Consider the following 14,789-nt stretch of genomic DNA (forward strand, 5'->3'; position numbering starts at 1 on the left):
AATACCTTGGATATTATCACGCAAAACTTTTCTATGACGTTTTGCACCCCCTTTTCCAAGACCCTTTCCACCTTTTCCTCTGCCAGTCATTTTAATAAAAAATTATTTACAATATTTTAACGAACGGATAACACGTGTGTTAACCTCACAAGTATTGTAATGTATGTGAGCGCCGGTACAATTGTGCCTTTTTATATAAAGCATTAAAGATTTTTTAAGCCACGCCTATACAATTTGATTAGTCCATACTCTGATAGCTATCCAATAGGATATGACAACAAAAATTTTGAAATTTCATATAAATATAAATACAACACATTTATTTCGCATTTAAACATTTGACTTTGTAGTATCAAATTGTCGAATATAATTTTTAAAATTGTGTGTTTTTTTGTAAAAACATTATTATTTGAAAATGGCTAGAACCAAGCAAACTGCACGTAAATCAACTGGTGGTAAAGCACCAAGAAAACAATTAGCAACGAAAGCTGCACGTAAAAGTGCACCAGCAACTGGTGGAGTAAAAAAACCACACAGATATCGTCCTGGTACAGTAGCTTTACGAGAAATTCGTCGTTATCAAAAAAGTACTGAATTGTTAATTCGTAAATTACCATTCCAACGTTTAGTACGTGAAATTGCACAAGATTTTAAAACCGATTTACGTTTTCAAAGTTCAGCTGTTATGGCATTACAAGAAGCTAGTGAAGCCTATTTAGTAGGTTTATTTGAAGATACCAATTTATGCGCAATTCATGCAAAGCGTGTTACAATTATGCCTAAGGATATACAATTGGCAAGACGTATTCGTGGAGAACGTGCATAAGCGTTTTAAATGACAATTTAAAAAAAAAAAAAACAAATAAGAAATATTTTCGGTCCTATATATAGGACCAACATATATTATTAAATAAGAGTATATTATTTTTATTAAAAAATATATATATATATATATATATAAATTATTGAAATAAAATTAAACATTATTAAAATTTTGTTATAATTATAAGCGATTGCTATTTCTAAAAATAAATAAATTTCATAAAATTTATATTATTTTATATTCATTTGAAATATTAAAAAAACTTCTCGCTTTAAAGTAACCATGATATGAGTTATAAATGCAATAAAATTTTATACAAAAAATAATATTTATTTGTTGACGAATAATATAAAAGGTTTACATTTCTAAATAACATATATTTATATATGGTGTGTAAAAAAAAAGAAAAGAAGAAAAATAATTTATATTTTTAATATAAAAAGGCAACCGCACACAGTGTTCCCAAGCGGTCACCCATCCAAGTACTGACTGTGCCCAATGTTGCTTAACTTCGGTGATCGGACGAGAACCGGTGTTTTCAACGTGGTATGGCTGTTGCCAGTAATAAATGAAAATTTTTACAAATATATATTTTTCATAAATATCATTAATATTAAAGTATATTATTAAAATTTTCAATGAAGTAATCAATTTAAATATATACTTATTTATTATACCATATATTTTAAATAAAAATGCAACCGCACACAGTATTCTCAAGTGGCCACCCATCCGTGGTACTGACTGTGGCAAATGTTTCTTAACTATTATTTTATAAAATATTTATACAAAAAATAATTTACTCTTATCAAATATTAATTTGTGGCCTGTATTAAGGCCTATGTTATTTTCATTTTTTAGCAAAAATAATGAAATATTTCAATATATTATTAAAGTAACAGATCATTTCTTTTTTGGTGCTGCTTTTTTAATTTTTGTAGGAGATGATTTGGCAACAGAAGCTTTCTTAGCTTTTGGTGCTTTCGGTTTACGAGCAGGGCTACTTTTGGCAGCGGATTTTGTACTTTTTGCTGGTTTTGCTTTAACTGGTGCTTTTTTTGATGCCGCTGATGATTTTGCAGTAACTTTTTTAGCAGCAGTTGATGATGATGGAGTCGCTTTTTTTGCTTTAGGCTTTTTGGCTGCCAATGATGTAGTTGTGGCTTTCTTTTCTTTTGGTGCCCGTTTACTTTTAGCACTCTTTGCTGAACCTTTTGCTCCACTTTCTTTTTTGGATACTTTTGATTTAGCTGAAGAATTAGATGAAGCGGAAGCAGCCAATTTGAATGAACCAGATGCACCTTTACCTTTAGTTTGTACCAAGGCTCCCTCAGTTACAGCAGCTTTTAAATATTTTTTAATAAATGGTGAAATTTTATCAGAATCCACTTTATAATTTGCAGCTAAATATTTTTTAATTGCTTGTAATGATGAACCACCACGTTCTTTTAAATTTTTAATTGCGTTAACAACCATTTCTGATGTACGTGGATGTGTTGGTTTTGAATGTTGTTTTGTACGTTTAGCACCAGAAGCTGTTGCTTTTTTTGTTGGTGTTGTAGAAGCAGCAGTAACCGCAGTTGCTGCAACAGCTGTAGAATTTTCTTCGGCCATATTTTTTTACTTTATAAAAATAATGTATTTATTATAAATATTTAAATGATAAAATATAATAATTCTATCAAATAAAAAATAAAGGTTTTCAATTATATCATTATTCACAATAATATAAGTCCCTATGTAAGTCAAAGTACCATGTAGAAAACACATAAAAATTAAATAGTATTTCTAATTTACTGTCGTAGTAAACATGATTTATTTTTTCAATTTCTATAATATATAAAATAATAAATTATAAATTTAATAATAATATTTATTTTATAAATTAAAATATATTTAATTTTTTTATTAACAATTATTAATAAACATAGTTTAATATTAATTATTTCAATCATACAAAACAATAATATTTTTAAGGTAAACTTAAAAAGTATATATTTTTATTTTTTATTTAATATCGATTTATTATAAATTATTAGTATATAAATAATTAAAAAATTTAATATATAAATATATATATTATAGTATAAGATTTCATTTTTAGAAAAACTTTTTTTGTCAATAATGAAAACGTATTATTATGAAATGTGTTAATCGAACATTGACAAAATATATTTCATTAGAAAATACTTTTATTTATGCATTAATATCAATAATTAACTATTAAATTAATTTTTTCATAATTATATAAAGAAATTTTATACTGATATAAGTATTTATATATTATAATATTTATTTTAAATATAAAAAAATTTATGACAAAATATATTATTAGAGTATTTGTTGAGATTAATATAAGATTATTTTAAATAAGAATTAATTTATATAATTATTAAAATATTATTAATTTTATGTTATGTAATTTTAATAAAAATAAATAATAATAATAATAAATATACAAATTTTTTAACAATTTAAATTTTATATGATCTAAATAATTTTGTTAAGTACGATATGAGAAATCATTGTAAGCTTCGTTAAGAAACTTTGTAATATAAAATAATAATAATAATATTAAATATATAAATAAATAAAATAAATTTGATATATATTTTTAGTTCATTCTGTGTATAAATCAAAGGATACCGAATAATTGGTAACGGATGCGATATATTATAGTATCGAGTATTAAAACATAATATATAAATTTATCTTGTTATTCAAATTTTTTGTTACTTAACTTATGTATTTAGAAAATTTATAATATTATTTATATAATTGACATAAAATCTTATAAATTGAAATTTTATTAATATGTATCAAAAGAAGAGAGTAACGTATTGATATAATATCAAAGGATACTGATTATTTAAATAACGAATACGTCATATATTGTTTGTGTAACGAAGTTCACTTGGCCATCTAGTTTAAAATAACATTTTCAATAGAAAGTTTATATGCTTTTTTTTTTTTTTTTCTTTAATTATTAAAAAAATAAATTGAAATTTAATTCAATCAAATTTTATAATAATTTTAAAAAAATTTTTCCTTTTAAAAAATATTTTGTGATGTTGTGATAATATGTATTAATACAAGTGCATCCTGATACTTTTATCTCTAGTAAAGGTATGAGTATCATGAACAGTTTTGTTATCTAATGATATTATTTTGATAATATTTTGTGTATATTCTTATAATATTTTGTCTAAATATCATCATAATACAATATTATTTTGATAATATTTTATGAATATTCTTATAATATGTTACCTAAATGTCATCATAATATGATGAATTATTTCCATAATAACATATAAAAAAAGAAAAAAAAAAAAAGAATCATTAATTTATAATTATTTAAATTGATTCTTTAAAAAAATATTATAATATATTATTTATAAAAATAATTTTTACTCTTATTTTAAATAAATTTGTGGCCTTTTATTAAAAGGCCTATGATCGATGTATTATTATTATAAAAATTAATGCAATGTTTTTAATTTATGCTTTCTTTTCAGTTTTCTTTGGTAATAACACTGCTTGAATGTTTGGTAATACACCACCTTGAGCAATTGTTACACCAGATAATAATTTATTTAATTCTTCATCATTACGAATTGCCAATTGTAAATGACGTGGAATGATACGTGTTTTTTTGTTATCACGGGCAGCATTACCAGCTAACTCGAGAACTTCTGCAACCAAATATTCCATAACAGCAGCCAAATATACTGGGGCACCAGCACCTACTCGTTCAGCATAATTTCCTTTTCGTAATAATCTGTGAATTCTTCCAACAGGAAATTGTAATCCTGCTCGGCTTGATCTTGACTTTGCCTTTCCCTTTACTTTACCACCTTTACCTCGTCCAGACATAGCGAATAAATTTATTTAATTAATATTTTTTTTTGTAAATATAATCACACAGATGTGTACGTTACGGGGATTGTAACATAAATGTTTAAAATGTTATTTGGGTATTTTAATTTATAATATTTATAAAATATAAAACTTTAAAAATAAACCAATCACCTTATAGTATTATTTTTAGCCAATCAGAGAGTAGTATTCATTTTTATTGTTATATCCATCTTCGCGTATATAATACGCTAGTTGTATACACGACACGCTCATACATATACTGACTGGTGTTCTGTAACTATCTGTGTATATTAATTGTTTGTAACAATGCCACCAAAAACAAGTGGAAAAGCAGCAAAAAAAGCTGGCAAAGCTCAAAAAAATATATCAAAGAGTGATAAGAAAAAGAAGAGGAAGCGCAAGGAATCATATGCAATTTACATTTACAAAGTATTAAAACAAGTGCATCCTGATACTGGTATCTCTAGTAAAGCTATGAGTATCATGAACAGTTTTGTTAATGATATTTTTGAACGTATTGCTGCTGAAGCATCACGTTTAGCACATTATAATAAACGTTCAACAATCACAAGTCGGGAAATTCAAACCGCAGTTCGATTATTATTACCTGGTGAATTGGCAAAGCACGCTGTTAGTGAAGGTACTAAAGCTGTTACAAAATATACAAGTTCAAAATAAATAAATCGAAAATATTATTTAATTGATAACATAAAAATACATCAACATATAAAAATGGCTCTCTTTTTAAGAGAGCCATCAAATTTTTTAAATAAGAGTAAATTATTTTTATATATACAAAAAAATAAAATAAACAATTATTAATATCATATTTAATATAAAATTTTATATATTAATAGCTTGAATATATCTATTATTAGTATATCAATATTATTAATTTTAAATATAATAAAGGATATCGCGGAATATATATCGTAAATCAGTGTAATGCAAATGCATTACATTACCTTTATTATTTTCATTTTACATTTACTACTTGTTTATGTACGCTTATAATTATTAGAAAAATATTTTTAATAATTTTAAAAAATAAATGAAATAATAAAAATTTAATAATAAATTATTTATTGAAAGTATAAAAAATGGTATAGCAAAATCTTTATTTTCTTTGATTAAGGCGAAATGTTTTATTAGTTATAAATTCGATAATCTCCTATCGATACTTGTTACTCTTAACTTGTATATATAAAAAATATAATAGTATATTAATTTATAATAAAATTTTTTCAAAAATTCAATAAGTTATTGTAAAATAAAATAGATAATATACAAATTATAATTTATTATTGCAGATATATTACAATAAAAAAAAAAAAAATAAATAAAAATATTTGGTAATGTATGTTATAAACAAAATAATTTGTTGTAAACAAATTATATAATATGTTATATTTATTAACAAATTTATTTACTCTTATATAAATAAAATTAGTGGCTTCCCAAAAAGGAAAGCCTGTTTAAATTTATCGGATGTATTAAATATTCTTTAATAAATTTACTAAATATTTTAAGTAAATTATTATATTTTCTTAACCTCCAAAACCATACAAAGTACGACCTTGTCGTTTTAATGCATATACAACATCCATAGCTGTAACTGTTTTACGTTTTGCGTGTTCAGTATATGTAACAGCATCCCGAATAACATTTTCAAGGAATACTTTAAGTACACCACGTGTTTCTTCATAAATTAAACCAGAGATACGTTTTACTCCACCTCGTCGTGCTAAACGACGAATTGCAGGTTTTGTAATACCTTGGATATTATCACGCAAAACTTTTCTATGACGTTTTGCACCCCCTTTTCCAAGACCCTTTCCACCTTTTCCTCTGCCAGTCATTTTAATAAAAAATTATTTACAATATTTTAACGAACGGATAACACGTGTGTTAACCTCACAAGTATTGTAATGTATGTGAGCGCCGGTACAATTGTGCCTTTTTATATAAAGCATTAAAGATTTTTTAAGCCACGCCTATACAATTTGATTAGTCCATACTCTGATAGCTATCCAATAGGATATGACAACAAAAATTTTGAAATTTCATATAAATATAAATACAACACATTTATTTCGCATTTAAACATTTGACTTTGTAGTATCAAATTGTCGAATATAATTTTTAAAATTGTGTGTTTTTTTGTAAAAACATTATTATTTGAAAATGGCTAGAACCAAGCAAACTGCACGTAAATCAACTGGTGGTAAAGCACCAAGAAAACAATTAGCAACGAAAGCTGCACGTAAAAGTGCACCAGCAACTGGTGGAGTAAAAAAACCACACAGATATCGTCCTGGTACAGTAGCTTTACGAGAAATTCGTCGTTATCAAAAAAGTACTGAATTGTTAATTCGTAAATTACCATTCCAACGTTTAGTACGTGAAATTGCACAAGATTTTAAAACCGATTTACGTTTCCAAAGTTCAGCTGTTATGGCATTACAAGAAGCTAGTGAAGCCTATTTAGTAGGTTTATTTGAAGATACCAATTTATGCGCAATTCATGCAAAGCGTGTTACAATTATGCCTAAGGATATACAATTGGCAAGACGTATTCGTGGAGAACGTGCATAAGCGTTTTAAATGACAATTAAAAAAAAAAAAAAACAAATAAGAAATATTTTCGGTCCTATATATAGGACCAACATATATTATTAAATAAGAGTATATTATTTTTATTAAAAAATATATATATATATATATATATAAATTATTGAAATAAAATTAAACATTATTAAAATTTTGTTATAATTATAAGCGATTGCTATTTCTAAAAATAAATAAATTTCATAAAATTTATATTATTTTATATTCATTTGAAATATTAAAAAAACTTCTCGCTTTAAAGTAACCATGATATGAGTTATAAATGCAATAAAATTTTATACAAAAAATAATATTTATTTGTTGACGAATAATATAAAAGGTTTACATTTCTAAATAACATATATTTATATATGGTGTGTAAAAAAAAAGAAAAGAAGAAAAATAATTTATATTTTTAATATAAAAAGGCAACCGCACACAGTGTTCCCAAGCGGTCACCCATCCAAGTACTGACTGTGCCCAATGTTGCTTAACTTCGGTGATCGGACGAGAACCGGTGTTTTCAACGTGGTATGGCTGTTGCCAGTAATAAATGAAAATTTTTACAAATATATATTTTTCATAAATATCATTAATATTAAAGTATATTATTAAAATTTTCAATGAAGTAATCAATTTAAATATATACTTATTTATTATACCATATATTTTAAATAAAAATGCAACCGCACACAGTATTCTCAAGTGGCCACCCATCCGTGGTACTGACTGTGGCAAATGTTTCTTAACTATTATTTTATAAAATATTTATACAAAAAATAATTTACTCTTATCAAATATTAATTTGTGGCCTGTATTAAGGCCTATGTTATTTTCATTTTTTAGCAAAAATAATGAAATATTTCAATATATTATTAAAGTAACAGATCATTTCTTTTTTGGTGCTGCTTTTTTAATTTTTGTAGGAGATGATTTGGCAACAGAAGCTTTCTTAGCTTTTGGTGCTTTCGGTTTACGAGCAGGGCTACTTTTGGCAGCGGATTTTGTACTTTTTGCTGGTTTTGCTTTAACTGGTGCTTTTTTTGATGCCGCTGATGATTTTGCAGTAACTTTTTTAGCAGCAGTTGATGATGATGGAGTCGCTTTTTTTGCTTTAGGCTTTTTGGCTGCCAATGATGTAGTTGTGGCTTTCTTTTCTTTTGGTGCCCGTTTACTTTTAGCACTCTTTGCTGAACCTTTTGCTCCACTTTCTTTTTTGGATACTTTTGATTTAGCTGAAGAATTAGATGAAGCGGAAGCAGCCAATTTGAATGAACCAGATGCACCTTTACCTTTAGTTTGTACCAAGGCTCCCTCAGTTACAGCAGCTTTTAAATATTTTTTAATAAATGGTGAAATTTTATCAGAATCCACTTTATAATTTGCAGCTAAATATTTTTTAATTGCTTGTAATGATGAACCACCACGTTCTTTTAAATTTTTAATTGCGTTAACAACCATTTCTGATGTACGTGGATGTGTTGGTTTTGAATGTTGTTTTGTACGTTTAGCACCAGAAGCTGTTGCTTTTTTTGTTGGTGTTGTAGAAGCAGCAGTAACCGCAGTTGCTGCAACAGCTGTAGAATTTTCTTCGGCCATATTTTTTTACTTTATAAAAATAATGTATTTATTATAAATATTTAAATGATAAAATATAATAATTCTATCAAATAAAAAATAAAGGTTTTCAATTATATCATTATTCACAATAATATAAGTCCCTATGTAAGTCAAAGTACCATGTAGAAAACACATAAAAATTAAATAGTATTTCTAATTTACTGTCGTAGTAAACATGATTTATTTTTTCAATTTCTATAATATATAAAATAATAAATTATAAATTTAATAATAATATTTATTTTATAAATTAAAATATATTTAATTTTTTTATTAACAATTATTAATAAACATAGTTTAATATTAATTATTTCAATCATACAAAACAATAATATTTTTAAGGTAAACTTAAAAAGTATATATTTTTATTTTTTATTTAATATCGATTTATTATAAATTATTAGTATATAAATAATTAAAAAATTTAATATATAAATATATATATTATAGTATAAGATTTCATTTTTAGAAAAACTTTTTTTGTCAATAATGAAAACGTATTATTATGAAATGTGTTAATCGAACATTGACAAAATATATTTCATTAGAAAATACTTTTATTTATGCATTAATATCAATAATTAACTATTAAATTAATTTTTTCATAATTATATAAAGAAATTTTATACTGATATAAGTATTTATATATTATAATATTTATTTTAAATATAAAAAAATTTATGACAAAATATATTATTAGAGTATTTGTTGAGATTAATATAAGATTATTTTAAATAAGAATTAATTTATATAATTATTAAAATATTATTAATTTTATGTTATGTAATTTTAATAAAAATAAATAATAATAATAATAAATATACAAATTTTTTAACAATTTAAATTTTATATGATCTAAATAATTTTGTTAAGTACGATATGAGAAATCATTGTAAGCTTCGTTAAGAAACTTTGTAATATAAAATAATAATAATAATATTAAATATATAAATAAATAAAATAAATTTGATATATATTTTTAGTTCATTCTGTGTATAAATCAAAGGATACCGAATAATTGGTAACGGATGCGATATATTATAGTATCGAGTATTAAAACATAATATATAAATTTATCTTGTTATTCAAATTTTTTGTTACTTAACTTATGTATTTAGAAAATTTATAATATTATTTATATAATTGACATAAAATCTTATAAATTGAAATTTTATTAATATGTATCAAAAGAAGAGAGTAACGTATTGATATAATATCAAAGGATACTGATTATTTAAATAACGAATACGTCATATATTGTTTGTGTAACGAAGTTCACTTGGCCATCTAGTTTAAAATAACATTTTCAATAGAAAGTTTATATGCTTTGTTTTTTTTTTTTCTTTAATTATTAAAAAAATAAATTGAAATTTAATTCAATCAAATTTTATAATAATTTTAAAAAAATTTTTCCTTTTAAAAAATATTTTGTGATGTTGTGATAATATGTATTAATACAAGTGCATCCTGATACTTTTATCTCTAGTAAAGGTATGAGTATCATGAACAGTTTTGTTATCTAATGATATTATTTTGATAATATTTTGTGTATATTCTTATAATATTTTGTCTAAATATCATCATAATACAATATTATTTTGATAATATTTTATGAATATTCTTATAATATGTTACCTAAATGTCATCATAATATGATGAATTATTTCCATAATAACATATAAAAAAAGAAAAAAAAAAAAAGAATCATTAATTTATAATTATTTAAATTGATTCTTTAAAAAAATATTATAATATATTATTTATAAAAATAATTTTTACTCTTATTTTAAATAAATTTGTGGCCTTTTATTAAAAGGCCTATGATCGATGTATTATTATTATAAAAATTAATGCAATGTTTTTAATTTATGCTTTCTTTTCAGTTTTCTTTGGTAATAACACTGCTTGAATGTTTGGTAATACACCACCTTGAGCAATTGTTACACCAGATAATAATTTATTTAATTCTTCATCATTACGAATTGCCAATTGTAAATGACGTGGAATGATACGTGTTTTTTTGTTATCACGGGCAGCATTACCAGCTAACTCGAGAACTTCTGCAGCCAAATATTCCATAACAGCAGCCAAATATACTGGGGCACCAGCACCTACTCGTTCAGCATAATTTCCTTTTCGTAATAATCTGTGAATTCTTCCAACAGGAAATTGTAATCCTGCTCGGCTTGATCTTGACTTTGCCTTTCCCTTTACTTTACCACCTTTACCTCGTCCAGACATAGCGAATAAATTTATTTAATTAATATTTTTTTTTGTAAATATAATCACACAGATGTGTACGTTACGGGGATTGTAACATAAATGTTTAAAATGTTATTTGGGTATTTTAATTTATAATATTTATAAAATATAAAACTTTAAAAATAAACCAATCACCTTATAGTATTATTTTTAGCCAATCAGAGAGTAGTATTCATTTTTATTGTTATATCCATCTTCGCGTATATAATACGCTAGTTGTATACACGACACGCTCATACATATACTGACTGGTGTTCTGTAACTATCTGTGTATATTAATTGTTTGTAACAATGCCACCAAAAACAAGTGGAAAAGCAGCAAAAAAAGCTGGCAAAGCTCAAAAAAATATATCAAAGAGTGATAAGAAAAAGAAGAGGAAGCGCAAGGAATCATATGCAATTTACATTTACAAAGTATTAAAACAAGTGCATCCTGATACTGGTATCTCTAGTAAAGCTATGAGTATCATGAACAGTTTTGTTAATGATATTTTTGAACGTATTGCTGCTGAAGCATCACGTTTAGCACATTATAATAAACGTTCAACAATCACAAGTCGGGAAATTCAAACCGCAGTTCGATTATTATTACCTGGTGAATTGGCAAAGCACGCTGTTAGTGAAGGTACTAAAGCTGTTACAAAATATACAAGTTCAAAATAAATAAATCGAAAATATTATTTAATTGATAACATAAAAATACATCAACATATAAAAACGGCTCTCTTTTTAAGAGAGCCATCAAATTTTTTAAATAAGAGTAAATTATTTGTATATATACAAAAAAATAAAATAAACAATTATTAATATCATATTTAATATAAAATTTTATATATTAATAGCTTGAATATATCTATTATTAGTATATCAATATTATTAATTTTAAATATAATAAAGGATATCGCGGAATATATATCGTAAATCAGTGTAATGCAAATGCATTACATTACCTTTATTATTTTCATTTTACATTTACTACTTGTTTATGTACGCTTATAATTATTAGAAAAATATTTTTAATAATTTTAAAAAATAAATGAAATAATAAAAATTTAATAATAAATTATTTATTGAAAGTATAAAAAATGGTATAGCAAAATCTTTATTTTCTTTGATTAAGGCGAAATGTTTTATTAGTTATAAATTCGATAATCTCCTATCGATACTTGTTACTCTTAACTTGTATATATAAAAAATATAATAGTATATTAATTTATAATAAAATTTTTTCAAAAATTCAATAAGTTATTGTAAAATAAAATAGATAATATACAAATTATAATTTATTATTGCAGATATATTACAATAAAAAAAAAAAAAATAAATAAAAATATTTGGTAATGTATGTTATAAACAAAATAATTTGTTGTAAACAAATTATATAATATGTTATATTTATTAACAAATTTATTTACTCTTATATAAATAAAATTAGTGGCTTCCCAAAAAGGAAAGCCTGTTTAAATTTATCGGATGTATTAAATATTCTTTAATAAATTTACTAAATATTTTAAGTAAATTATTATATTTTCTTAACCTCCAAAACCATACAAAGTACGACCTTGTCGTTTTAATGCATATACCACATCCATAGCTGTAACTGTTTTACGTTTTGCGTGTTCAGTATATGTAACAGCATCCCGAATAACATTTTCAAGGAATACTTTAAGTACACCACGTGTTTCTTCATAAATTAAACCAGAGATACGTTTTACTCCACCTCGTCGTGCTAAACGACGAATTGCAGGTTTTGTAATACCTTGGATATTATCACGCAAAACTTTTCTATGACGTTTTGCACCCCCTTTTCCAAGACCCTTTCCACCTTTTCCTCTGCCAGTCATTTTAATAAAAAATTATTTACAATATTTTAACGAACGGATAACACGTGTGTTAACCTCACAAGTATTGTAATGTATGTGAGCGCCGGTACAATTGTGCCTTTTTATATAAAGCATTAAAGATTTTTTAAGCCACGCCTATACAATTTGATTAGTCCATACTCTGATAGCTATCCAATAGGATATGACAACAAAAATTTTGAAATTTCATATAAATATAAATACAACACATTTATTTCGCATTTAAACATTTGACTTTGTAGTATCAAATTGTCGAATATAATTTTTAAAATTGTGTGTTTTTTTGTAAAAACATTATTATTTGAAAATGGCTAGAACCAAGCAAACTGCACGTAAATCAACTGGTGGTAAAGCACCAAGAAAACAATTAGCAACGAAAGCTGCACGTAAAAGTGCACCAGCAACTGGTGGAGTAAAAAAACCACACAGATATCGTCCTGGTACAGTAGCTTTACGAGAAATTCGTCGTTATCAAAAAAGTACTGAATTGTTAATTCGTAAATTACCATTCCAACGTTTAGTACGTGAAATTGCACAAGATTTTAAAACCGATTTACGTTTCCAAAGTTCAGCTGTTATGGCATTACAAGAAGCTAGTGAAGCCTATTTAGTAGGTTTATTTGAAGATACCAATTTATGCGCAATTCATGCAAAGCGTGTTACAATTATGCCTAAGGATATACAATTGGCAAGACGTATTCGTGGAGAACGTGCATAAGCGTTTTAAATGACAATTTAAAAAAAAAAAAAACAAATAAGAAATATTTTCGGTCCTATATATAGGACCAACATATATTATTAAATAAGAGTATATTATTTTTATTAAAAAATATATATATATATATATATATAAATTATTGAAATAAAATTAAACATTATTAAAATTTTGTTATAATTATAAGCGATTGCTATTTCTAAAAATAAATAAATTTCATAAAATTTATATTATTTTATATTCATTTGAAATATTAAAAAAACTTCTCGCTTTAAAGTAACCATGATATGAGTTATAAATGCAATAAAATTTTATACAAAAAATAATATTTATTTGTTGACGAATAATATAAAAGGTTTACATTTCTAAATAACATATATTTATATATGGTGTGTAAAAAAAAAGAAAAGAAGAAAAATAATTTATATTTTTAATATAAAAAGGCAACCGCACACAGTGTTCCCAAGCGGTCACCCATCCAAGTACTGACTGTGCCCAATGTTGCTTAACTTCGGTGATCGGACGAGAACCGGTGTTTTCAACGTGGTATGGCTGTTGCCAGTAATAAATGAAAATTTTTACAAATATATATTTTTCATAAATATCATTAATATTAAAGTATATTATTAAAATTTTCAATGAAGTAATCAATTTAAATATATACTTATTTATTATACCATATATTTTAAATAAAAATGCAACCGCACACAGTATTCTCAAGTGGCCACCCATCCGTGGTACTGACTGTGGCAAATGTTTCTTAACTATTATTTTATAAAATATTTATACAAAAAATAATTTACTCTTATCAAATATTAATTTGTGGCCTGTATTAAGGCCTATGTTATTTTCATTTTTTAGCAAAAATAATGAAATATTTCAATATATTATTAAAGTAACAGATCATTTCTTTTTTGGTGCTGCTTTTTTAATTTTTGTAGGAGATGATTTGGCAACAGAAGCTTTCTTAGCTTTTGGTGCTTTCGGTTTACGAGCAGGGCTACTTTTGGCAGCGGAT

At 24.6% G+C, this 14,789-nt stretch overlaps 3 non-coding genes across 3 annotated transcripts; all 3 read right to left on the bottom strand.

Annotated features, from left to right (window-relative positions):
- Positions 1–1,264: 1,264 nt before the first annotated feature.
- On the bottom strand, positions 1,265–1,383 carry LOC123304140. Its single transcript, XR_006536188.1, has one exon. It is a non-coding gene; the product is annotated as a 5S ribosomal RNA (ribosomal RNA).
- A 6,355-nt stretch (positions 1,384–7,738) lies between these two features.
- On the bottom strand, positions 7,739–7,857 carry LOC123304143. The gene has a single exon (XR_006536191.1). It is a non-coding gene; the product is annotated as a 5S ribosomal RNA (ribosomal RNA).
- Positions 7,858–14,212: 6,355 nt separating this feature from the next.
- LOC123304144 lies at positions 14,213–14,331 on the bottom strand. Its single transcript, XR_006536192.1, has one exon. It is a non-coding gene; the product is annotated as a 5S ribosomal RNA (ribosomal RNA).
- Positions 14,332–14,789: the final 458 nt, after the last annotated feature.

The sequence above is a fragment of the Chrysoperla carnea genome, assembly GCF_905475395.1.
Source record: "Chrysoperla carnea chromosome X unlocalized genomic scaffold, inChrCarn1.1 SUPER_X_unloc_24, whole genome shotgun sequence".
Classification (NCBI taxonomy): Eukaryota; Metazoa; Arthropoda; class Insecta; order Neuroptera; family Chrysopidae; genus Chrysoperla; species Chrysoperla carnea.